Consider the following 26,093-nt stretch of genomic DNA (forward strand, 5'->3'; position numbering starts at 1 on the left):
GAGTCAGCCCTTAACCCCAGTGATCAGAAATTGTCAAAACATGTTTTTCAGCAGAAATAAACACGTTTTGGCAACTTTGGTCACCACCATGTAACTTATAGGGCAGGAACAGCACAGTTTTCAAAACGTGTTTTTCAGCCCGAAATAAACGCGTTTTCTCAGCCCTTAGAATCGCAGTGTAACTGCCTGGCTCAGAAGAGCACACTGAGTCAGCCCTTAACCCCAGTGATCAGAAATTGTCAAAACATGTTTTTCAGCAGAAATAAACACGTTTTGGCAACTTTGGTCACCACCATGTAACTTATAGGGCAGGAACAGCACAGTTTTCAAAACGTGTTTTTCAGCCCGAAATAAACACGTTTTCTCAGCCCTTAGAATTGCAGAGTAACTGCCTGGCTCAGAAGAGCACACTGAGTCAGCCCTTAACCCCAGTGATCAGAAATTGTCAAAACATGTTTTTCAGCAGAAATAAACACGTTTTGGCAACTTTGGTCACCACCATGTAAGTTATAGGGCAGGAACAGCACAGTTTTCAAAACGTGTTTTTCAGCCCGAAATAAACGCGTTTTCACAGCCCTTGGAATCGCAGTGTAACTGCCTGGCTCAGAAGAGCACACTGAGTCAGCCCTTAACCCCAGTGATCAGAAATTGTCAAAACATGTTTTTCAGCAGAAATAAACACGTTTTGGCAACTTTGGTCACCACCATGTAACTTATAGGGCAGGAACAGCACAGTTTTCAAAACGTGTTTTTCAGCCCGAAATAAACGCGTTTTCTCAGCCCTTAGAATCGCAGTGTAACTGCCTGGCTCAGAAGAGCACACTGAGTCAGCCCTTAACCCCAGTGATCAGAAATTGTAAAAACATGTTTTTCAGCAGAAATAAACACGTTTTGGCAACTTTGGTCACCACCATGTAACTTATAGGGCAGGAACAGCACAGTTTTCAAAACGTGTTTTTCAGCCCGAAATAAACGCGTTTTCTCAGCCCTTGGAATCGCACTGTAACTGACTGGTTCAGAAGAGCCCACTGAGTCAGACCTTAACCCCAGTGATCAGAAATTGTCAAAACGTGTTTTTCAGCAGAAATAAACACGTTTTGGCAACTTTGGTCACCACCATGTAAGTTATAGGGCAGGAACAGCACAGTTTTCAAAACGTGTTTTTCAGCCCGAAATAAACGCGTTTTCTCAGCCCTTTGAATCGCAGTGTAACTGCCTGGCTCAGAAGAGCACACTGAGTCAGCCCTTAACCCCAGTGATCAGAAATTGTCAAAACATGTTTTTCAGCAGAAATAAACACGTTTTGGCAACTTTGGTCACCACCATGTAACTTATAGGGCAGGAACAGCACAGTTTTCAAAACGTGTTTTTCAGCCCGAAATAAACGCGTTTTCTCAGCCCTTGGAATCGCACGTAACTGACTGGTTCAGAAGAGCCCACTGAGTCAGAACTTAACCCCAGTGATCAGAAATTGTCAAAACGTGTTTTTCAGCAGAAATAAACACGTTTTGGCAACTTTGGTCACCACCATGTAAGTTATAGGGCAGGAACAGCACAGTTTTCAAAACGTATTTTTCAGCCCGAAATAAACGCGTTTTCTCAGCCCTTAGAATCGCAGTGTAACTGCCTGGCTCAGAAGAGCACACTGAGTCAGCCCTTAACCCCAGTGATCAGAAATTGTCAAAACATGTTTTTCAGCAGAAATAAACACGTTTTGGCAACTTTGGTCACCACCATGTAACTTATAGGGCAGGAACAGCACAGTTTTCAAAACGTGTTTTTCAGCCCGAAATAAACGCGTTTTCTCAGCCCTTAGAATCGCAGTGTAACTGCCTGGCTCAGAAGAGCACACTGAGTCAGCCCTTAACCCCAGTGATCAGAAATTGTCAAAACATGTTTTTCAGCAGAAATAAACACGTTTTGGCAACTTTGGTCACCACCATGTAACTTATAGGGCAGGAACAGCACAGTTTTCAAAACGTGTTTTTCAGCCCGAAATAAACGCGTTTTCTCAGCCCTTGGAATCGCACGTAACTGACTGGTTCAGAAGAGCCCACTGAGTCAGAACTTAACCCCAGTGATCAGAAATTGTCAAAACGTGTTTTTCAGCAGAAATAAACACGTTTTGGCAACTTTGGTCACCACCATGTAAGTTATAGGGCAGGAACAGCACAGTTTTCAAAACGTATTTTTCAGCCCGAAATAAACGCGTTTTCTCAGCCCTTAGAATCGCAGTGTAACTGCCTGGCTCAGAAGAGCACACTGAGTCAGCCCTTAACCCCAGTGATCAGAAATTGTCAAAACATGTTTTTCAGCAGAAATAAACACGTTTTGGCAACTTTGGTCACCACCATGTAACTAATAGGGCAGGAACAGCACAGTTTTCAAAACGTGTTTTTCAGCCCGAAATAAACGCGTTTTCTCAGCCCTTAGAATCGCAGTGTAACTGCCTGGCTCAGAAGAGCACACTGAGTCAGCCCTTAACCCCAGTGATCAGAAATTGTCAAAACATGTTTTTCAGCAGAAATAAACACGTTTTGGCAACTTTGGTCACCACCATGTAACTTATAGGGCAGGAACAGCACAGTTTTCAAAACGTGTTTTTCAGCCCGAAATAAACACGTTTTCTCAGCCCTTAGAATTGCAGAGTAACTGCCTGGCTCAGAAGAGCACACTGAGTCAGCCCTTAACCCCAGTGATCAGAAATTGTCAAAACATGTTTTTCAGCAGAAATAAACACGTTTTGGCAACTTTGGTCACCACCATGTAAGTTATAGGGCAGGAACAGCACAGTTTTCAAAACGTGTTTTTCAGCCCGAAATAAACGCGTTTTCACAGCCCTTGGAATCGCAGTGTAACTGCCTGGCTCAGAAGAGCACACTGAGTCAGCCCTTAACCCCAGTGATCAGAAATTGTCAAAACATGTTTTTCAGCAGAAATAAACACGTTTTGGCAACTTTGGTCACCACCATGTAACTTATAGGGCAGGAACAGCACAGTTTTCAAAACGTGTTTTTCAGCCCGAAATAAACGCGTTTTCTCAGCCCTTAGAATCGCAGTGTAACTGCCTGGCTCAGAAGAGCACACTGAGTCAGCCCTTAACCCCAGTGATCAGAAATTGTCAAAACATGTTTTTCAGCAGAAATAAACACGTTTTGGCAACTTTGGTCACCACCATGTAACTTATAGGGCAGGAACAGCACAGTTTTCAAAACGTGTTTTTCAGCCCGAAATAAACGCGTTTTCTCAGCCCTTGGAATCGCACTGTAACTGACTGGTTCAGAAGAGCCCACTGAGTCAGACCTTAACCCCAGTGATCAGAAATTGTCAAAACGTGTTTTTCAGCAGAAATAAACACGTTTTGGCAACTTTGGTCACCACCATGTAAGTTATAGGGCAGGAACAGCACAGTTTTCAAAACGTGTTTTTCAGCCCGAAATAAACGCGTTTTCTCAGCCCTTTGAATCGCAGTGTAACTGCCTGGCTCAGAAGAGCACACTGAGTCAGCCCTTAACCCCAGTGATCAGAAATTGTCAAAACATGTTTTTCAGCAGAAATAAACACGTTTTGGCAACTTTGGTCACCACCATGTAACTTATAGGGCAGGAACAGCACAGTTTTCAAAACGTGTTTTTCAGCCCGAAATAAACGCGTTTTCTCAGCCCTTGGAATCGCACGTAACTGACTGGTTCAGAAGAGCCCACTGAGTCAGAACTTAACCCCAGTGATCAGAAATTGTCAAAACGTGTTTTTCAGCAGAAATAAACACGTTTTGGCAACTTTGGTCACCACCATGTAAGTTATAGGGCAGGAACAGCACAGTTTTCAAAACGTATTTTTCAGCCCGAAATAAACGCGTTTTCTCAGCCCTTAGAATCGCAGTGTAACTGCCTGGCTCAGAAGAGCACACTGAGTCAGCCCTTAACCCCAGTGATCAGAAATTGTCAAAACATGTTTTTCAGCAGAAATAAACACGTTTTGGCAACTTTGGTCACCACCATGTAACTTATAGGGCAGGAACAGCACAGTTTTCAAAACGTGTTTTTCAGCCCGAAATAAACGCGTTTTCTCAGCCCTTAGAATCGCAGTGTAACTGCCTGGCTCAGAAGAGCACACTGAGTCAGCCCTTAACCCCAGTGATCAGAAATTGTCAAAACATGTTTTTCAGCAGAAATAAACACGTTTTGGCAACTTTGGTCACCACCATGTAACTTATAGGGCAGGAACAGCACAGTTTTCAAAACGTGTTTTTCAGCCCGAAATAAACACGTTTTCTCAGCCCTTAGAATTGCAGAGTAACTGCCTGGCTCAGAAGAGCACACTGAGTCAGCCCTTAACCCCAGTGATCAGAAATTGTCAAAACATGTTTTTCAGCAGAAATAAACACGTTTTGGCAACTTTGGTCACCACCATGTAAGTTATAGGGCAGGAACAGCACAGTTTTCAAAACGTGTTTTTCAGCCCGAAATAAACGCGTTTTCACAGCCCTTGGAATCGCAGTGTAACTGCCTGGCTCAGAAGAGCCCACTGAGTCAGCCCTTAACCCCAGTGATCAGAAATTGTCAAAACATGTTTTTCAGCAGAAATAAACACGTTTTGGCAACTTTGGTCACCACCATGTAACTTATAGGGCAGGAACAGCACAGTTTTCAAAACGTGTTTTTCAGCCCGAAATAAACGCGTTTTCTCAGCCCTTAGAATCGCAGTGTAACTGCCTGGCTCAGAAGAGCACACTGAGTCAGCCCTTAACCCCAGTGATCAGAAAATGTAAAAACATGTTTTTCAGCAGAAATAAACACGTTTTGGCAACTTTGGTCACCACCATGTAACTTATAGGGCAGGAACAGCACAGTTTTCAAAACGTGTTTTTCAGCCCGAAATAAACGCGTTTTCTCAGCCCTTGGAATCGCACTGTAACTGACTGGTTCAGAAGAGCCCACTGAGTCAGACCTTAACCCCAGTGATCAGAAATTGTCAAAACGTGTTTTTCAGCAGAAATAAACACGTTTTGGCAACTTTGGTCACCACCATGTAAGTTATAGGGCAGGAACAGCACAGTTTTCAAAACGTGTTTTTCAGCCCGAAATAAACGCGTTTTCTCAGCCCTTAGAATCGCAGTGTAACTGCCTGGCTCAGAAGAGCACACTGAGTCAGCCCTTAACCCCAGTGATCAGAAATTGTCAAAACATGTTTTTCAGCAGAAATAAACACGTTTTGGCAACTTTGGTCACCACCATGTAACTTATAGGGCAGGAACAGCACAGTTTTCAAAACGTGTTTTTCAGCCCGAAATAAACACGTTTTCTCAGCCCTTAGAATTGCAGAGTAACTGCCTGGCTCAGAAGAGCACACTGAGTCAGCCCTTAACCCCAGTGATCAGAAATTGTCAAAACATGTTTTTCAGCAGAAATAAACACGTTTTGGCAACTTTGGTCACCACCATGTAACTTATAGGGCAGGAACAGCACAGTTTTCAAAACGTGTTTTTCAGCCCGAAATAAACGCGTTTTCACAGCCCTTGGAATCGCAGTGTAACTGCCTGGCTCAGAAGAGCCCACTGAGTCAGCCCTTAACCCCAGTGATCAGAAATTGTCAAAACATGTTTTTCAGCAGAAATAAACACGTTTTGGCAACTTTGGTCACCACCATGTAACTTATAGGGCAGGAACAGCACAGTTTTCAAAACATGTTTTTCAGCCTGAAATAAACGCGTTTTCTCAGCCCTTAGAATCGCAGTGTAACTGCCTGGCTCAGAAGAGCACACTGAGTCAGCCCTTAACCCCAGTGATCAGAAATTGTAAAAACATGTTTTTCAGCAGAAATAAACACGTTTTGGCAACTTTGGTCACCACCATGTAACTTATAGGGCAGGAACAGCACAGTTTTCAAAACGTGTTTTTCAGCCCGAAATAAACGCGTTTTCTCAGCCCTTGGAATCGCACTGTAACTGACTGGTTCAGAAGAGCCCACTGAGTCAGACCTTAACCCCAGTGATCAGAAATTGTCAAAACGTGTTTTTCAGCAGAAATAAACACGTTTTGGCAACTTTGGTCACCACCATGTAAGTTATAGGGCGGGAACAGCACAGTTTTCAAAACGTGTTTTTCAGCCCGAAATAAACGCGTTTTCTCAGCCCTTTGAATCGCAGTGTAACTGCCTGGCTCAGAAGAGCACACTGAGTCAGCCCTTAACCCCAGTGATCAGAAATTGTCAAAACATGTTTTTCAGCAGAAATAAACACGTTTTGGCAACTTTGGTCACCACCATGTAACTTATAGGGCAGGAACAGCACAGTTTTCAAAACGTGTTTTTCAGCCCGAAATAAACGCGTTTTCTCAGCCCTTGGAATCGCACGTAACTGACTGGTTCAGAAGAGCCCACTGAGTCAGAACTTAACCCCAGTGATCAGAAATTGTCAAAACGTGTTTTTCAGCAGAAATAAACACGTTTTGGCAACTTTGGTCACCACCATGTAAGTTATAGGGCAGGAACAGCACAGTTTTCAAAACGTATTTTTCAGCCCGAAATAAACGCGTTTTCTCAGCCCTTAGAATCGCAGTGTAACTGCCTGGCTCAGAAGAGCACACTGAGTCAGCCCTTAACCCCAGTGATCAGAAATTGTCAAAACATGTTTTTCAGCAGAAATAAACACGTTTTGGCAACTTTGGTCACCACCATGTAACTTATAGGGCAGGAACAGCACAGTTTTCAAAACGTGTTTTTCAGCCCGAAATAAACGCGTTTTCTCAGCCCTTAGAATCGCAGTGTAACTGCCTGGCTCAGAAGAGAACACTGAGTCAGCCCTTAACCCCAGTGATCAGAAATTGTCAAAACATGTTTTTCAGCAGAAATAAACACGTTTTGGCAACTTTGGTCACCACCATGTAACTTATAGGGCAGGAACAGCACAGTTTTCAAAACGTGTTTTTCAGCCCGAAATAAACACGTTTTCTCAGCCCTTAGAATTGCAGAGTAACTGCCTGGCTCAGAAGAGCACACTGAGTCAGCCCTTAACCCCAGTGATCAGAAATTGTCAAAACATGTTTTTCAGCAGAAATAAACACGTTTTGGCAACTTTGGTCACCACCATGTAAGTTATAGGGCAGGAACAGCACAGTTTTCAAAACGTGTTTTTCAGCCCGAAATAAACGCGTTTTCACAGCCCTTGGAATCGCAGTGTAACTGCCTGGCTCAGAAGAGCCCACTGAGTCAGCCCTTAACCCCAGTGATCAGAAATTGTCAAAACATGTTTTTCAGCAGAAATAAACACGTTTTGGCAACTTTGGTCACCACCATGTAACTTATAGGGCAGGAACAGCACAGTTTTCAAAACGTGTTTTTCAGCCCGAAATAAACGCGTTTTCTCAGCCCTTAGAATCGCAGTGTAACTGCCTGGCTCAGAAGAGCACACTGAGTCAGCCCTTAACCCCAGTGATCAGAAAATGTAAAAACATGTTTTTCAGCAGAAATAAACACGTTTTGGCAACTTTGGTCACCACCATGTAACTTATAGGGCAGGAACAGCACAGTTTTCAAAACGTGTTTTTCAGCCCGAAATAAACGCGTTTTCTCAGCCCTTGGAATCGCACTGTAACTGACTGGTTCAGAAGAGCCCACTGAGTCAGACCTTAACCCCAGTGATCAGAAATTGTCAAAACGTGTTTTTCAGCAGAAATAAACACGTTTTGGCAACTTTGGTCACCACCATGTAAGTTATAGGGCAGGAACAGCACAGTTTTCAAAACGTGTTTTTCAGCCCGAAATAAACGCGTTTTCTCAGCCCTTGGAATCGCAGTGTAACTGCCTGGCTCAGAAGAGCACACTGAGTCAGCCCTTAACCCCAGTGATCAGAAATTGTCAAAACATGTTTTTCAGCAGAAATAAACACGTTTTGGCAACTTTGGTCACCACCATGTAACTTATAGGGCAGGAACAGCACAGTTTTCAAAACGTGTTTTTCAGCCCGAAATAAACACGTTTTCTCAGCCCTTAGAATTGCAGAGTAACTGCCTGGCTCAGAAGAGCACACTGAGTCAGCCCTTAACCCCAGTGATCAGAAATTGTCAAAACATGTTTTTCAGCAGAAATAAACACGTTTTGGCAACTTTGGTCACCACCATGTAAGTTATAGGGCAGGAACAGCACAGTTTTCAAAACTTGTTTTTCAGCCCGAAATAAACGCGTTTTCACAGCCCTTGGAATCGCAGTGTAACTGCCTGGCTCAGAAGAGCCCACTGAGTCAGCCCTTAACCCCAGTGATCAGAAATTGTCAAAACATGTTTTTCAGCAGAAATAAACACGTTTTGGCAACTTTGGTCACCACCATGTAACTTATAGGGCAGGAACAGCACAGTTTTCAAAACGTGTTTTTCAGCCCGAAATAAACGCGTTTTCTCAGCCCTTAGAATCGCAGTGTAACTGCCTGGCTCAGAAGAGCACACTGAGTCAGCCCTTAACCCCAGTGATCAGAAATTGTAAAAACATGTTTTTCAGCAGAAATAAACACGTTTTGGCAACTTTGGTCACCACCATGTAACTTATAGGGCAGGAACAGCACAGTTTTCAAAACGTGTTTTTCAGCCCGAAATAAACGCGTTTTCTCAGCCCTTGGAATCGCACTGTAACTGACTGGTTCAGAAGAGCCCACTGAGTCAGACCTTAACCCCAGTGATCAGAAATTGTCAAAACGTGTTTTTCAGCAGAAATAAACACGTTTTGGCAACTTTGGTCACCACCATTTAAGTTATAGGGCAGGAACAGCACAGTTTTCAAAACGTGTTTTTCAGCCCGAAATAAACGCGTTTTCTCAGCCCTTTGAATCGCAGTGTAACTGCCTGGCTCAGAAGAGCACACTGAGTCAGCCCTTAACCCCAGTGATCAGAAATTGTCAAAACATGTTTTTCAGCAGAAATAAACACGTTTTGGCAACTTTGGTCACCACCATGTAACTTATAGGGCAGGAACAGCACAGTTTTCAAAACGTGTTTTTCAGCCCGAAATAAACGCGTTTTCTCAGCCCTTGGAATCGCACGTAACTGACTGGTTCAGAAGAGCCCACTGAGTCAGAACTTAACCCCAGTGATCAGAAATTGTCAAAACGTGTTTTTCAGCAGAAATAAACACGTTTTGGCAACTTTGGTCACCACCATGTAAGTTATAGGGCAGGAACAGCACAGTTTTCAAAACGTATTTTTCAGCCCGAAATAAACGCGTTTTCTCAGCCCTTAGAATCGCAGTGTAACTGCCTGGCTCAGAAGAGCACACTGAGTCAGCCCTTAACCCCAGTGATCAGAAATTGTCAAAACATGTTTTTCAGCAGAAATAAACACGTTTTGGCAACTTTGGTCACCACCATGTAACTTATAGGGCAGGAACAGCACAGTTTTCAAAACGTGTTTTTCAGCCCGAAATAAACGCGTTTTCTCAGCCCTTAGAATCGCAGTGTAACTGCCTGGCTCAGAAGAGCACACTGAGTCAGCCCTTAACCCCAGTGATCAGAAATTGTCAAAACATGTTTTTCAGCAGAAATAAACACGTTTTGGCAACTTTGGTCACCACCATGTAACTTATAGGGCAGGAACAGCACAGTTTTCAAAACGTGTTTTTCAGCCCGAAATAAACACGTTTTCTCAGCCCTTAGAATTGCAGAGTAACTGCCTGGCTCAGAAGAGCACACTGAGTCAGCCCTTAACCCCAGTGATCAGAAATTGTCAAAACATGTTTTTCAGCAGAAATAAACACGTTTTGGCAACTTTGGTCACCACCATGTAAGTTATAGGGCAGGAACAGCACAGTTTTCAAAACGTGTTTTTCAGCCCGAAATAAACGCGTTTTCACAGCCCTTGGAATCGCAGTGTAACTGCCTGGCTCAGAAGAGCCCACTGAGTCAGCCCTTAACCCCAGTGATCAGAAATTGTCAAAACATGTTTTTCAGCAGAAATAAACACGTTTTGGCAACTTTGGTCACCACCATGTAACTTATAGGGCAGGAACAGCACAGTTTTCAAAACGTGTTTTTCAGCCCGAAATAAACGCGTTTTCTCAGCCCTTAGAATCGCAGTGTAACTGCCTGGCTCAGAAGAGCACACTGAGTCAGCCCTTAACCCCAGTGATCAGAAAATGTAAAAACATGTTTTTCAGCAGAAATAAACACGTTTTGGCAACTTTGGTCACCACCATGTAACTTATAGGGCAGGAACAGCACAGTTTTCAAAACGTGTTTTTCAGCCCGAAATAAACGCGTTTTCTCAGCCCTTGGAATCGCACTGTAACTGACTGGTTCAGAAGAGCCCACTGAGTCAGACCTTAACCCCAGTGATCAGAAATTGTCAAAACGTGTTTTTCAGCAGAAATAAACACGTTTTGGCAACTTTGGTCACCACCATGTAAGTTATAGGGCAGGAACAGCACAGTTTTCAAAACGTGTTTTTCAGCCCGAAATAAACGCGTTTTCTCAGCCCTTAGAATCGCAGTGTAACTGCCTGGCTCAGAAGAGCACACTGAGTCAGCCCTTAACCCCAGTGATCAGAAATTGTCAAAACATGTTTTTCAGCAGAAATAAACACGTTTTGGCAACTTTGGTCACCACCATGTAACTTATAGGGCAGGAACAGCACAGTTTTCAAAACGTGTTTTTCAGCCCGAAATAAACACGTTTTCTCAGCCCTTAGAATTGCAGAGTAACTGCCTGGCTCAGAAGAGCACACTGAGTCAGCCCTTAACCCCAGTGATCAGAAATTGTCAAAACATGTTTTTCAGCAGAAATAAACACGTTTTGGCAACTTTGGTCACCACCATGTAACTTATAGGGCAGGAACAGCACAGTTTTCAAAACGTGTTTTTCATCCCGAAATAAACGCGTTTTCACAGCCCTTGGAATCGCAGTGTAACTGCCTGGCTCAGAAGAGCCCACTGAGTCAGCCCTTAACCCCAGTGATCAGAAATTGTCAAAACATGTTTTTCAGCAGAAATAAACACGTTTTGGCAACTTTGGTCACCACCATGTAACTTATAGGGCAGGAACAGCACAGTTTTCAAAACATGTTTTTCAGCCTGAAATAAACGCGTTTTCTCAGCCCTTAGAATCGCAGTGTAACTGCCTGGCTCAGAAGAGCACACTGAGTCAGCCCTTAACCCCAGTGATCAGAAATTGTAAAAACATGTTTTTCAGCAGAAATAAACACGTTTTGGCAACTTTGGTCACCACCATGTAACTTATAGGGCAGGAACAGCACAGTTTTCAAAACGTGTTTTTCAGCCCGAAATAAACGCGTTTTCTCAGCCCTTGGAATCGCACTGTAACTGACTGGTTCAGAAGAGCCCACTGAGTCAGACCTTAACCCCAGTGATCAGAAATTGTCAAAACGTGTTTTTCAGCAGAAATAAACACGTTTTGGCAACTTTGGTCACCACCATGTAAGTTATAGGGCGGGAACAGCACAGTTTTCAAAACGTGTTTTTCAGCCCGAAATAAACGCGTTTTCTCAGCCCTTTGAATCGCAGTGTAACTGCCTGGCTCAGAAGAGCACACTGAGTCAGCCCTTAACCCCAGTGATCAGAAATTGTCAAAACATGTTTTTCAGCAGAAATAAACACGTTTTGGCAACTTTGGTCACCACCATGTAACTTATAGGGCAGGAACAGCACAGTTTTCAAAACGTGTTTTTCAGCCCGAAATAAACGCGTTTTCTCAGCCCTTGGAATCGCACGTAACTGACTGGTTCAGAAGAGCCCACTGAGTCAGAACTTAACCCCAGTGATCAGAAATTGTCAAAACGTGTTTTTCAGCAGAAATAAACACGTTTTGGCAACTTTGGTCACCACCATGTAAGTTATAGGGCAGGAACAGCACAGTTTTCAAAACGTATTTTTCAGCCCGAAATAAACGCGTTTTCTCAGCCCTTAGAATCGCAGTGTAACTGCCTGGCTCAGAAGAGCACACTGAGTCAGCCCTTAACCCCAGTGATCAGAAATTGTCAAAACATGTTTTTCAGCAGAAATAAACACGTTTTGGCAACTTTGGTCACCACCATGTAACTTATAGGGCAGGAACAGCACAGTTTTCAAAACGTGTTTTTCAGCCCGAAATAAACGCGTTTTCTCAGCCCTTAGAATCGCAGTGTAACTGCCTGGCTCAGAAGAGCACACTGAGTCAGCCCTTAACCCCAGTGATCAGAAATTGTCAAAACATGTTTTTCAGCAGAAATAAACACGTTTTGGCAACTTTGGTCACCACCATGTAACTTATAGGGCAGGAACAGCACAGTTTTCAAAACGTGTTTTTCAGCCCGAAATAAACACGTTTTCTCAGCCCTTAGAATTGCAGAGTAACTGCCTGGCTCAGAAGAGCACACTGAGTCAGCCCTTAACCCCAGTGATCAGAAATTGTCAAAACATGTTTTTCAGCAGAAATAAACACGTTTTGGCAACTTTGGTCACCACCATGTAAGTTATAGGGCAGGAACAGCACAGTTTTCAAAACGTGTTTTTCAGCCCGAAATAAACGCGTTTTCACAGCCCTTGGAATCGCAGTGTAACTGCCTGGCTCAGAAGAGCACACTGAGTCAGCCCTTAACCCCAGTGATCAGAAATTGTAAAAACATGTTTTTCAGCAGAAATAAACACGTTTTGGCAACTTTGGTCACCACCATGTAACTTATAGGGCAGGAACAGCACAGTTTTCAAAACGTGTTTTTCAGCCCGAAATAAACGCGTTTTCTCAGCCCTTGGAATCGCACTGTAACTGACTGGTTCAGAAGAGCCCACTGAGTCAGCCCTTAACCCCAGTGATCAGAAATTGTCAAAACATGTTTTTCAGCAGAAATAAACACGTTTTGGCAACTTTGGTCACCACCATGTAACTTATAGGGCAGGAACAGCACAGTTTTCAAAACGTGTTTTTCAGCCCGAAATAAACGCGTTTTCTCAGCCCTTAGAATCGCAGTGTAACTGCCTGGCTCAGAAGAGCACACTGAGTCAGCCCTTAACCCCAGTGATCAGAAATTGTCAAAACATGTTTTTCAGCAGAAATAAACACGTTTTGGCAACTTTGGTCACCACCATGTAACTTATAGGGCAGGAACAGCACAGTTTTCAAAACGTGTTTTTCAGCCCGAAATAAACACGTTTTCTCAGCCCTTAGAATTGCAGAGTAACTGCCTGGCTCAGAAGAGCACACTGAGTCAGCCCTTAACCCCAGTGATCAGAAATTGTCAAAACATGTTTTTCAGCAGAAATAAACACGTTTTGGCAACTTTGGTCACCACCATGTAAGTTATAGGGCAGGAACAGCACAGTTTTCAAAACGTGTTTTTCAGCCCGAAATAAACGCGTTTTCACAGCCCTTGGAATCGCAGTGTAACTGCCTGGCTCAGAAGAGCCCACTGAGTCAGCCCTTAACCCCAGTGATCAGAAATTGTCAAAACATGTTTTTCAGCAGAAATAAACACGTTTTGGCAACTTTGGTCACCACCATGTAACTTATAGGGCAGGAACAGCACAGTTTTCAAAACGTGTTTTTCAGCCCGAAATAAACGCGTTTTCTCAGCCCTTGGAATCGCACTTTAACTGACTGGTTCAGAAGAGCCCACTGAGTCAGACCTTAACCCCAGTGATCAGAAATTGTCAAAACGTGTTTTTCAGCAGAAATAAACACGTTTTGGCAACTTTGGTCACCACCATGTAACTTATAGGGCAGGAACAGCACAGTTTTCAAAACGTGTTTTTCAGCCCGAAATAAACGCGTTTTCTCAGCCCTTCGAATCGCACTGTAACTGACTGGCTCAGAAGAGCCCACTGAGTCAGACCTTAACCCCAGTGATCAGAAATTGTCAAAACATGTTTTTCAGCAGAAATAAACACGTTTTGGCAACTTTGGTCACCACCATGTAACTTATAGGGCAGGAACAGCACAGTTTTCAAAACGTGTTTTTCATCCCGAAATAAACGCGTTTTCTCAGCCCTTAGAATCGCAGTGTAACTGCCTGGCTCAGAAGAGCACACTGAGTCAGCCCTTAACCCCAGTGATCAGAAATTGTCAAAACATGTTTTTCAGCAGAAATAAACACGTTTTGGCAACTTTGGTCACCACCATGTAAGTTATAGGGCAGGAACAGCACAGTTTTCAAAACGTGTTTTTCAGCCCGAAATAAACGCGTTTTCTCAGCCCTTGGAATCGCAGTGTAACTGCCTGGCTCAGAAGAGCCCACTGAGTCAGCCCTTAACCCCAGTGATCAGAAATTGTCAAAACATGTTTTTCAGCAGAAATAAACACGTTTTGGCAACTTTGGTCACCACCATGTAACTTATAGGGCAGGAACAGCACAGTTTTCAAAACGTGTTTTTCAGCCCGAAATAAACGCGTTTTCTCAGCCCTTAGAATCGCAGTGTAACTGCCTGGCTCAGAAGAGCATACTGAGTCAGCCCTTAACCCCAGTGATCAGAAATTGTAAAAACATGTTTTTCAGCAGAAATAAACACGTTTTGGCAACTTTGGTCACCACCATGTAACTTATAGGGCAGGAACAGCACAGTTTTCAAAACGTGTTTTTCAGCCCGAAATAAACGCGTTTTCTCAGCCCTTGGAATCGCACTGTAACTGACTGGTTCAGAAGAGCCCACTGAGTCAGACCTTAACCCCAGTGATCAGAAATTGTCAAAACGTGTTTTTCAGGAGAAATAAACACGTTTTGGCAACTTTGGTCACCACCATGTAAATTATAGGGCAGGAACAGCACAGTTTTCAAAACGTGTTTTTCAGCCCGAAATAAACGCGTTTTCTCAGCCCTTGGAATCGCAGTGTAACTGCCTGGCTCAGAAGAGCACACTGAGTCAGCCCTTAACCCCAGTGATCAGAAATTGTCAAAACATGTTTTTCAGCAGAAATAAACACGTTTTGGCAACTTTGGTCACCACCATGTAACTTATAGGGCAGGAACAGCACAGTTTTCAAAACGTGTTTTTCAGCCCGAAATAAACACGTTTTCTCAGCCCTTGGAATCGCACTGTAACTGACTGGCTCAGAAGAGCCCACTGAGTCAGCCCTTAACCCCAGTGATCAGAAATTGTCAAAACATGTTTTTCAGCAGAAATAAACACGTTTTGGCAACTTTGGTCACCACCATGTAACTTATAGGGCAGGAACAGCACAGTTTTCAAAACGTGTTTTTCAGCCCGAAATAAACGCGTTTTCTCAGCCCTTAGAATCGCAGTGTAACTGCCTGGCTCAGAAGAGCACACTGAGTCAGCCCTTAACCCCAGTGATCAGAAATTGTAAAAACATCTTTTTCAGCAGAAATAAACACGTTTTGGCAACTTTGGTCACCACCATGTAAGTTATAGGGCAGGAACAGCACAGTTTTCAAAACGTGTTTTTCAGCCCGAAATAAACGCGTTTTCTCAGCCCTTGGAATCGCACTGTAACTGACTGGTTCAGAAGAGCCCACTGAGTCAGACCTTAACCCCAGTGATCAGAAATTGTCAAAACATGTTTTTCAGCAGAAATAAACACGTTTTGGCAACTTTGGTCACCACCATGTAACCTATAGGGCAGGAACAGCACAGTTTTCAAAACGTGTTTTTCAGCCCGAAATAAACGCGTTTTCTCAGCCCTTGGAATCGCACTGTAACTGACTGGTTCAGAAGAGCCCACTGAGTCAGACCTTAACCCCAGTGATCAGAAATTGTCAAAACGTGTTTTTCAGCAGAAATAAACACGTTTTGGCAACTTTGGTCACCACCATGTAAGTTATAGGGCAGGAACAGCACAGTTTTCAAAACGTGTTTTTCAGCCCGAAATAAACGCGTTTTCTCAGCCCTTGGAATCGCAGTGTAACTGCCTGGCTCAGAAGAGCCCACTGAGTCAGCCCTTAACCCCAGTGATCAGAAATTGTCAAAACATGTTTTTCAGCAGAAATAAACACGTTTTGGCAACTTTGGTCACCACCATGTAACTTATAGGGCAGGAACAGCACAGTTTTCAAAACGTGTTTTTCAGCCCGAAATAAACGCGTTTTCTCAGCCCTTAGAATCGCAGTGTAACTGCCTGGCTCAGAAGAGCACACTGAGTCAGCCCTTAACCCCAGTGATCAGAAATTGTCAAAACATGTTTTTCAGCAGAAATAAACACGTTTTGGCAACTTTGGTCACCACCATGTAACTTATAGGGCAGGAACAGCACAGTTTTCAAAACGTGTTTTTCAGCCCGAAATAAACACGTTTTCTCAGCCCTTAGAATTGCAGAGTAACTGCCTGGCTCAGAAGAGCACACTGAGTCAGCCCTTAACCCCAGTGATCAGAAATTGTCAAAACATGTTTTTCAGCAGAAATAAACACGTTTTGGCAACTTTGGTCACCACCATGTAAGTTATAGGGCAGGAACAGCACAGTTTTCAAAACGTGTTTTTCAGCCCGAAATAAACGCGTTTTCACAGCCCTTGGAATCGCAGTGTAACTGCCTGGCTCAGAAGAGCCCACTGAGTCAGCCCTTAACCCCAGTGATCAGAAATTGTCAAAACATGTTTTTCAGCAGAAATAAACACGTTTTGGCAACTTTGGTCACCACCATGTAACTTATAGGGCAGGAACAGCACAGTTTTCAAAACGTGTTTTTCAGCCCGAAATAAACGCGTTTTCTCAGCCCTTAGAATCGCAGTGTAACTGCCTGGCTCAGAAGAGCACACTGAGTCAGCCCTTAACCCCAGTGATCAGAAATTGTAAAAACATGTTTTTCAGCAGAAATAAACACGTTTTGGCAACTTTGGTCACCACCATGTAACTTATAGGGCAGGAACAGCACAGTTTTCAAAACGTGTTTTTCAGCCCGAAATAAACGCGTTTTCTCAGCCCTTGGAATCGCACTGTAACTGACTGGTTCAGAAGAGCACACTGAGTCAGCCCTTAACCCCAGTGATCAGAAATTGTCAAAACATGTTTTTCAGCAGAAATAAACACGTTTTGGCAACTTTGGTCACCACCATGTAAGTTATAGGGCAGGAACAGCACAGTTTTCAAAACGTGTTTTTCAGCCCGAAATAAACGCGTTTTCTCAGCCCTTGGAATCGCACTGTAACTGACTGGTTCAGAAGAGCCCACTGAGTCAGACCTTAACCCCAGTGATCAGAAATTGTCAAAACGTGTTTTTCAGCAGAAATAAACACGTTTTGGCAACTTTGGTCACCACCATGTAAGTTATAGGGCAGGAACAGCACAGTTTTCAAAACGTGTTTTTCAGCCCGAAATAAACGCGTTTTCTCAGCCCTTAGAATCGCAGTGTAACTGCCTGGCTCAGAAGAGCACACTGAGTCAGCCCTTAACCCCAGTGATCAGAAATTGTCAAAACATGTTTTTCAGCAGAAATAAACACGTTTTGGCAACTTTGGTCACCACCATGTAACTTATAGGGCAGGAACAGCACAGTTTTCAAAACGTGTTTTTCAGCCCGAAATAAACGCGTTTTCACAGCCCTTGGAATCGCAGTGTAACTGCCTGGCTCAGAAGAGCCCACTGAGTCAGCCCTTAACCCCAGTGATCAGAAATTGTCAAAACATGTTTTTCAGCAGAAATAAACACGTTTTGGCAACTTTGGTCACCACCATGTAACTTATAGGGCAGGAACAGCACAGTTTTCAAAACATGTTTTTCAGCCTGAAATAATCGCGTTTTCTCAGCCCTTAGAATCGCAGTGTAACTGCCTGGCTCAGAAGAGCACACTGAGTCAGCCCTTAACCCCAGTGATCAGAAATTGTAAAAACATGTTTTTCAGCAGAAATAAACACGTTTTGGCAACTTTGGTCACCACCATGTAACTTATAGGGCAGGAACAGCACAGTTTTCAAAACGTGTTTTTCAGCCCGAAATAAACGCGTTTTCTCAGCCCTTGGAATCGCACTGTAACTGACTGGTTCAGAAGAGCCCACTGAGTCAGACCTTAACCCCAGTGATCAGAAATTGTCAAAACGTGTTTTTCAGCAGAAATAAACACGTTTTGGCAACTTTGGTCACCACCATGTAAGTTATAGGGCGGGAACAGCACAGTTTTCAAAACGTGTTTTTCAGCCCGAAATAAACGCGTTTTCTCAGCCCTTTGAATCGCAGTGTAACTGCCTGGCTCAGAAGAGCACACTGAGTCAGCCCTTAACCCCAGTGATCAGAAATTGTCAAAACATGTTTTTCAGCAGAAATAAACACGTTTTGGCAACTTTGGTCACCACCATGTAACTTATAGGGCAGGAACAGCACAGTTTTCAAAACGTGTTTTTCAGCCCGAAATAAACGCGTTTTCTCAGCCCTTGGAATCGCACGTAACTGACTGGTTCAGAAGAGCCCACTGAGTCAGAACTTAACCCCAGTGATCAGAAATTGTCAAAACGTGTTTTTCAGCAGAAATAAACACGTTTTGGCAACTTTGGTCACCACCATGTAAGTTATAGGGCAGGAACAGCACAGTTTTCAAAACGTATTTTTCAGCCCGAAATAAACGCGTTTTCTCAGCCCTTAGAATCGCAGTGTAACTGCCTGGCTCAGAAGAGCACACTGAGTCAGCCCTTAACCCCAGTGATCAGAAATTGTCAAAACATGTTTTTCAGCAGAAATAAACACGTTTTGGCAACTTTGGTCACCACCATGTAACTTATAGGGCAGGAACAGCACAGTTTTCAAAACGTGTTTTTCAGCCCGAAATAAACGCGTTTTCTCAGCCCTTAGAATCGCAGTGTAACTGCCTGGCTCAGAAGAGCACACTGAGTCAGCCCTTAACCCCAGTGATCAGAAATTGTCAAAACATGTTTTTCAGCAGAAATAAACACGTTTTGGCAACTTTGGTCACCACCATGTAACTTATAGGGCAGGAACAGCACAGTTTTCAAAACGTGTTTTTCAGCCCGAAATAAACACGTTTTCTCAGCCCTTAGAATTGCAGAGTAACTGCCTGGCTCAGAAGAGCACACTGAGTCAGCCCTTAACCCCAGTGATCAGAAATTGTCAAAACATGTTTTTCAGCAGAAATAAACACGTTTTGGCAACTTTGGTCACCACCATGTAAGTTATAGGGCAGGAACAGCACAGTTTTCAAAACGTGTTTTTCAGCCCGAAATAAACGCGTTTTCACAGCCCTTGGAATCGCAGTGTAACTGCCTGGCTCAGAAGAGCCCACTGAGTCAGCCCTTAACCCCAGTGATCAGAAATTGTCAAAACATGTTTTTCAGCAGAAATAAACACGTTTTGGCAACTTTGGTCACCACCATGTAACTTATAGGGCAGGAACAGCACAGTTTTCAAAACGTGTTTTTCAGCCCGAAATAAACGCGTTTTCTCAGCCCTTAGAATCGCAGTGTAACTGCCTGGCTCAGAAGAGCACACTGAGTCAGCCCTTAACCCCAGTGATCAGAAAATGTAAAAACATGTTTTTCAGCAGAAATAAACACGTTTTGGCAACTTTGGTCACCACCATGTAACTTATAGGGCAGGAACAGCACAGTTTTCAAAACGTGTTTTTCAGCCCGAAATAAACGCGTTTTCTCAGCCCTTGGAATCGCACTGTAACTGACTGGTTCAGAAGAGCCCACTGAGTCAGACCTTAACCCCAGTGATCAGAAATTGTCAAAACGTGTTTTTCAGCAGAAATAAACACGTTTTGGCAACTTTGGTCACCACCATGTAAGTTATAGGGCAGGAACAGCACAGTTTTCAAAACGTATTTTTCAGCCCGAAATAAACGCGTTTTCTCAGCCCTTAGAATCGCAGTGTAACTGCCTGGCTCAGAAGAGCACACTGAGTCAGCCCTTAACCCCAGTGATCAGAAATTGTCAAAACATGTTTTTCAGCAGAAATAAACACGTTTTGGCAACTTTGGTCACCACCATGTAACTTATAGGGCAGGAACAGCACAGTTTTCAAAACGTGTTTTTCAGCCCGAAATAAACGCGTTTTCACAGCCCTTGGAATCGCAGTGTAACTGCCTGGCTCAGAAGAGCCCACTGAGTCAGCCCTTAACCCCAGTGATCAGAAATTGTCAAAACATGTTTTTCAGCAGAAATAAACACGTTTTGGCAACTTTGGTCACCACCATGTAACTTATAGGGCAGGAACAGCACAGTTTTCAAAACATGTTTTTCAGCCTGAAATAAACGCGTTTTCTCAGCCCTTAGAATCGCAGTGTAACTGCCTGGCTCAGAAGAGCACACTGAGTCAGCCCTTAACCCCAGTGATCAGAAATTGTAAAAACATGTTTTTCAGCAGAAATAAACACGTTTTGGCAACTTTGGTCACCACCATGTAACTTATAGGGCAGGAACAGCACAGTTTTCAAAACGTGTTTTTCAGCCCGAAATAAACGCGTTTTCTCAGCCCTTGGAATCGCACTGTAACTGACTGGTTCAGAAGAGCCCACTGAGTCAGACCTTAACCCCAGTGATCAGAAATTGTCAAAACGTGTTTTTCAGCAGAAATAAACACGTTTTGGCAACTTTGGTCACCACCATGTAAGTTATAGGGCGGGAACAGCACAGTTTTCAAAACGTGTTTTTCAGCCCGAAATAAACGCGTTTTCTCAGCCCTTTGAATCGCAGTGTAACTGCCTGGCTCAGAAGAGCACACTGAGTCAGCCCTTAACCCCAGTGATCAGAAATTGTCAAAACATGTTTTTCAGCAGAAATAAACACGTTTTGGCAACTTTGGTCACCACCATGTAACTTATAGGGCAGGAACAGCACAGTTTTCAAAACGTGTTTTTCAGCCCGAAATAAACGCGTTTTCTCAGCCCTTGGAATCGCACGTAACTGACTGGTTCAGAAGAGCCCACTGAGTCAGAACTTAACCCCAGTGATCAGAAATTGTCAAAACGTGTTTTTCAGCCCGAAATAAACACGTTTTCTCAGCCCTTAGAATTGCAGAGTAACTGCCTGGCTCAGAAGAGCACACTGAGTCAGCCCTTAACCCCAGTGATCAGAAATTGTCAAAACATGTTTTTCAGCAGAAATAAACACGTTTTGGCAACTTTGGTCACCACCATGTAAGTTATAGGGCAGGAACAGCACAGTTTTCAAAACGTGTTTTTCAGCCCGAAATAAACGCGTTTTCACAGCCCTTGGAATCGCAGTGTAACTGCCTGGCTCAGAAGAGCCCACTGAGTCAGCCCTTAACCCCAGTGATCAGAAATTGTCAAAACATGTTTTTCAGCAGAAATAAACACGTTTTGGCAACTTTGGTCACCACCATGTAACTTATAGGGCAGGAACAGCACAGTTTTCAAAACGTGTTTTTCAGCCCGAAATAAACGCGTTTTCTCAGCCCTTAGAATCGCAGTGTAACTGCCTGGCTCAGAAGAGCACACTGAGTCAGCCCTTAACCCCAGTGATCAGAAAATGTAAAAACATGTTTTTCAGCAGAAATAAACACGTTTTGGCAACTTTGGTCACCACCATGTAACTTATAGGGCAGGAACAGCACAGTTTTCAAAACGTGTTTTTCAGCCCGAAATAAACGCGTTTTCTCAGCCCTTGGAATCGCACTGTAACTGACTGGTTCAGAAGAGCCCACTGAGTCAGACCTTAACCCCAGTGATCAGAAATTGTCAAAACGTGTTTTTCAGCAGAAATAAACACGTTTTGGCAACTTTGGTCACCACCTTGTAAGTTATAGGGCAGGAACAGCACAGTTTTCAAAACGTATTTTTCAGCCCGAAATAAACGCGTTTTCTCAGCCCTTAGAATCGCAGTGTAACTGCCTGGCTCAGAAGAGCACACTGAGTCAGCCCTTAACCCCAGTGATCAGAAATTGTCAAAACATGTTTTTCAGCAGAAATAAACACGTTTTGGCAACTTTGGTCACCACCATGTAACTTATAGGGCAGGAACAGCACAGTTTTCAAAACGTGTTTTTCAGCCCGAAATAAACGCGTTTTCACAGCCCTTGGAATCGCAGTGTAACTGCCTGGCTCAGAAGAGCCCACTGAGTCAGCCCTTAACCCCAGTGATCAGAAATTGTCAAAACATGTTTTTCAGCAGAAATAAACACGTTTTGGCAACTTTGGTCACCACCATGTAACTTATAGGGCAGGAACAGCACAGTTTTCAAAACATGTTTTTCAGCCTGAAATAAACGCGTTTTCTCAGCCCTTAGAATCGCAGTGTAACTGCCTGGCTCAGAAGAGCACACTGAGTCAGCCCTTAACCCCAGTGATCAGAAATTGTAAAAACATGTTTTTCAGCAGAAATAAACACGTTTTGGCAACTTTGGTCACCACCATGTAACTTATAGGGCAGGAACAGCACAGTTTTCAAAACGTGTTTTTCAGCCCGAAATAAACGCGTTTTCTCAGCCCTTGGAATCGCACTGTAACTGACTGGTTCAGAAGAGCCCACTGAGTCAGACCTTAACCCCAGTGATCAGAAATTGTCAAAACGTGTTTTTCAGCAGAAATAAACACGTTTTGGCAACTTTGGTCACCACCATGTAAGTTATAGGGCGGGAACAGCACAGTTTTCAAAACGTGTTTTTCAGCCCGAAATAAACGCGTTTTCTCAGCCCTTTGAATCGCAGTGTAACTGCCTGGCTCAGAAGAGCACACTGAGTCAGCCCTTAACCCCAGTGATCAGAAATTGTCAAAACATGTTTTTCAGCAGAAATAAACACGTTTTGGCAACTTTGGTCACCACCATGTAACTTATAGGGCAGGAACAGCACAGTTTTCAAAACGTGTTTTTCAGCCCGAAATAAACGCGTTTTCTCAGCCCTTAGAATCGCAGTGTAACTGCCTGGCTCAGAAGAGCACACTGAGTCAGCCCTTAACCCCAGTGATCAGAAAATGTAAAAACATGTTTTTCAGCAGAAATAAACACGTTTTGGCAACTTTGGTCACCACCATGTAACTTATAGGGCAGGAACAGCACAGTTTTCAAAACGTGTTTTTCAGCCCGAAATAAACGCGTTTTCTCAGCCCTTGGAATCGCACTGTAACTGACTGGTTCAGAAGAGCCCACTGAGTCAGACCTTAACCCCAGTGATCAGAAATTGTCAAAACGTGTTTTTCAGCAGAAATAAACACGTTTTGGCAACTTTGGTCACCACCATGTAAGTTATAGGGCAGGAACAGCACAGTTTTCAAAACGTGTTTTTCAGCCCGAAATAAACGCGTTTTCTCAGCCCTTGGAATCGCAGTGTAACTGCCTGGCTCAGAAGAGCACACTGAGTCAGCCCTTAACCCCAGTGATCAGAAATTGTCAAAACATGTTTTGCAGCAGAAATAAACACGTTTTGGCAACTTTGGTCACCACCATGTAACTTATAGGGCAGGAACAGCACAGTTTTCAAAACGTGTTTTTCAGCCCGAAATAAACGCGTTTTCTCAGCCCTTAGAATCGCAGTGTAACTGCCTGGCTCAGAAGAGCACACTGAGTCAGCCCTTAACCCCAGTGATCAGAAATTGTCAAAACATGTTTTTCAGCAGAAATAAACACGTTTTGGCAACTTTGGTCACCACCATGTAACTTATAGGGCAGGAACAGCACAGTTTTCAAAACGTGTTTTTCAGCCCGAAATAAACACGTTTTCTCAGCCCTTAGAATTGCAGAGTAACTGCCTGGCTCAGAAGAGCACACTGAGTCAGCCCTTAACCCCAGTGATCAGAAATTGTCAAAACATGTTTTTCAGCAGAAATAAACACGTTTTGGCAACTTTGGTCACCACCATGTAAGTTATAGGGCAGGAACAGCACAGTTTTCAAAACGTGTTTTTCAGCCCGAAATAAACGCGTTTTCACAGCCCTTGGAATCGCAGTGTAACTGCCTGGCTCAGAAGAGCCCACTGAGTCAGCCCTTAACCCCAGTGATCAGAAATTGTCAAAACATGTTTTTCAGCAGAAATAAACACGTTTTGGCAACTTTGGTCACCACCATGTAACTTATAGGGCAGGAACAGCACAGTTTTCAAAACGTGTTTTTCAGCCCGAAATAAACGCGTTTTCTCAGCCCTTAGAATCGCAGTGTAACTGCCTGGCTCAGAAGAGCACACTGAGTCAGCCCTTAACCCCAGTGATCAGAAATTGTAAAAACATGTTTTTCAGCAGAAATAAACACGTTTTGGCAACTTTGGTCACCACCATGTAACTTATAGGGCAGGAACAGCACAGTTTTCAAAACGTGTTTTTCAGCCCGAAATAAACGCGTTTTCTCAGCCCTTGGAATCGCACTGTAACTGACTGGTTCAGAAGAGCCCACTGAGTCAGAACTTAACCCCAGTGATCAGAAATTGTCAAAACGTGTTTTTCAGCAGAAATAAACACGTTTTGGCAACTTTGGTCACCACCATGTAAGTTATAGGGCAGGAACAGCACAGTTTTCAAAACGTATTTTTCAGCCCGAAATAAACGCGTTTTCTCAGCCCTTAGAATCGCAGTGTAACTGCCTGGCTCAGAAGAGCACACTGAGTCAGCCCTTAACCCCAGTGATCAGAAATTGTCAAAACATGTTTTTCAGCAGAAATAAACACGTTTTGGCAACTTTGGTCACCACCATGTAACTTATAGGGCAGGAACAGCACAGTTTTCAAAACGTGTTTTTCAGCCCGAAATAAACGCGTTTTCTCAGCCCTTAGAATCGCAGTGTAACTGCCTGGCTCAGAAGAGCACACTGAGTCAGCCCTTAACCCCAGTGATCAGAAATTGTCAAAACATGTTTTTCAGCAGAAATAAACACGTTTTGGCAACTTTGGTCACCACCATGTAACTTATAGGGCAGGAACAGCATAGTTTTCAAAACGTGTTTTTCAGCCCGAAATAAACACGTTTTCTCAGCCCTTAGAATTGCAGAGTAACTGCCTGGCTCAGAAGAGCACACTGAGTCAGCCCTTAACCCCAGTGATCAGAAATTGTCAAAACATGTTTTTCAGCAGAAATAAACACGTTTTGGCAACTTTGGTCACCACCATGTAAGTTATAGGGCAGGAACAGCACAGTTTTCAAAACGTGTTTTTCAGCCCGAAATAAACGCGTTTTCACAGCCCTTGGAATCGCAGTGTAACTGCCTGGCTCAGAAGAGCCCACTGAGTCAGCCCTTAACCCCAGTGATCAGAAATTGTCAAAACATGTTTTTCAGCAGAAATAAACACGTTTTGGCAACTTTGGTCACCACCATGTAACTTATAGGGCAGGAACAGCACAGTTTTCAAAACGTGTTTTTCAGCCCGAAATAAACGCGTTTTCTCAGCCCTTAGAATCGCAGTGTAACTGCCTGGCTCAGAAGAGCACACTGAGTCAGCCCTTAACCCCAGTGATCAGAAAATGTAAAAACATGTTTTTCAGCAGAAATAAACACGTTTTGGCAACTTTGGTCACCACCATGTAACTTATAGGGCAGGAACAGCACAGTTTTCAAAACGTGTTTTTCAGCCCGAAATAAACGCGTTTTCTCAGCCCTTGGAATCGCACTGTAACTGACTGGTTCAGAAGAGCCCACTGAGTCAGACCTTAACCCCAGTGATCAGAAATTGTCAAAACGTGTTTTTCAGCAGAAATAAACACGTTTTGGCAACTTTGGTCACCACCATGTAAGTTATAGGGCAGGAACAGCACAGTTTTCAAAACGTGTTTTTCAGCCCGAAATAAACGCGTTTTCTCAGCCCTTGGAATCGCAGTGTAACTGCCTGGCTCAGAAGAGCACACTGAGTCAGCCCTTAACCCCAGTGATCAGAAATTGTCAAAACATGTTTTGCAGCAGAAATAAACACGTTTTGGCAACTTTGGTCACCACCATGTAACTTATAGGGCAGGAACAGCACAGTTTTCAAAACGTGTTTTTCAGCCCGAAATAAACGCGTTTTCTCAGCCCTTAGAATCGCAGTGTAACTGCCTGGCTCAGAAGAGCACACTGAGTCAGCCCTTAACCCCAGTGATCAGAAATTGTCAAAACATGTTTTTCAGCAGAAATAAACACGTTTTGGCAACTTTGGTCACCACCATGTAACTTATAGGGCAGGAACAGCACAGTTTTCAAAACGTGTTTTTCAGCCCGAAATAAACACGTTTTCTCAGCCCTTAGAATTGCAGAGTAACTGCCTGGCTCAGAAGAGCACACTGAGTCAGCCCTTAACCCCAGTGATCA

This window comes from Atractosteus spatula, chromosome 15, assembly GCF_055471065.1.
Source record: "Atractosteus spatula isolate fAtrSpa1 chromosome 15, fAtrSpa1.hap1, whole genome shotgun sequence".
Classification (NCBI taxonomy): domain Eukaryota; kingdom Metazoa; phylum Chordata; class Actinopteri; order Semionotiformes; family Lepisosteidae; genus Atractosteus; species Atractosteus spatula.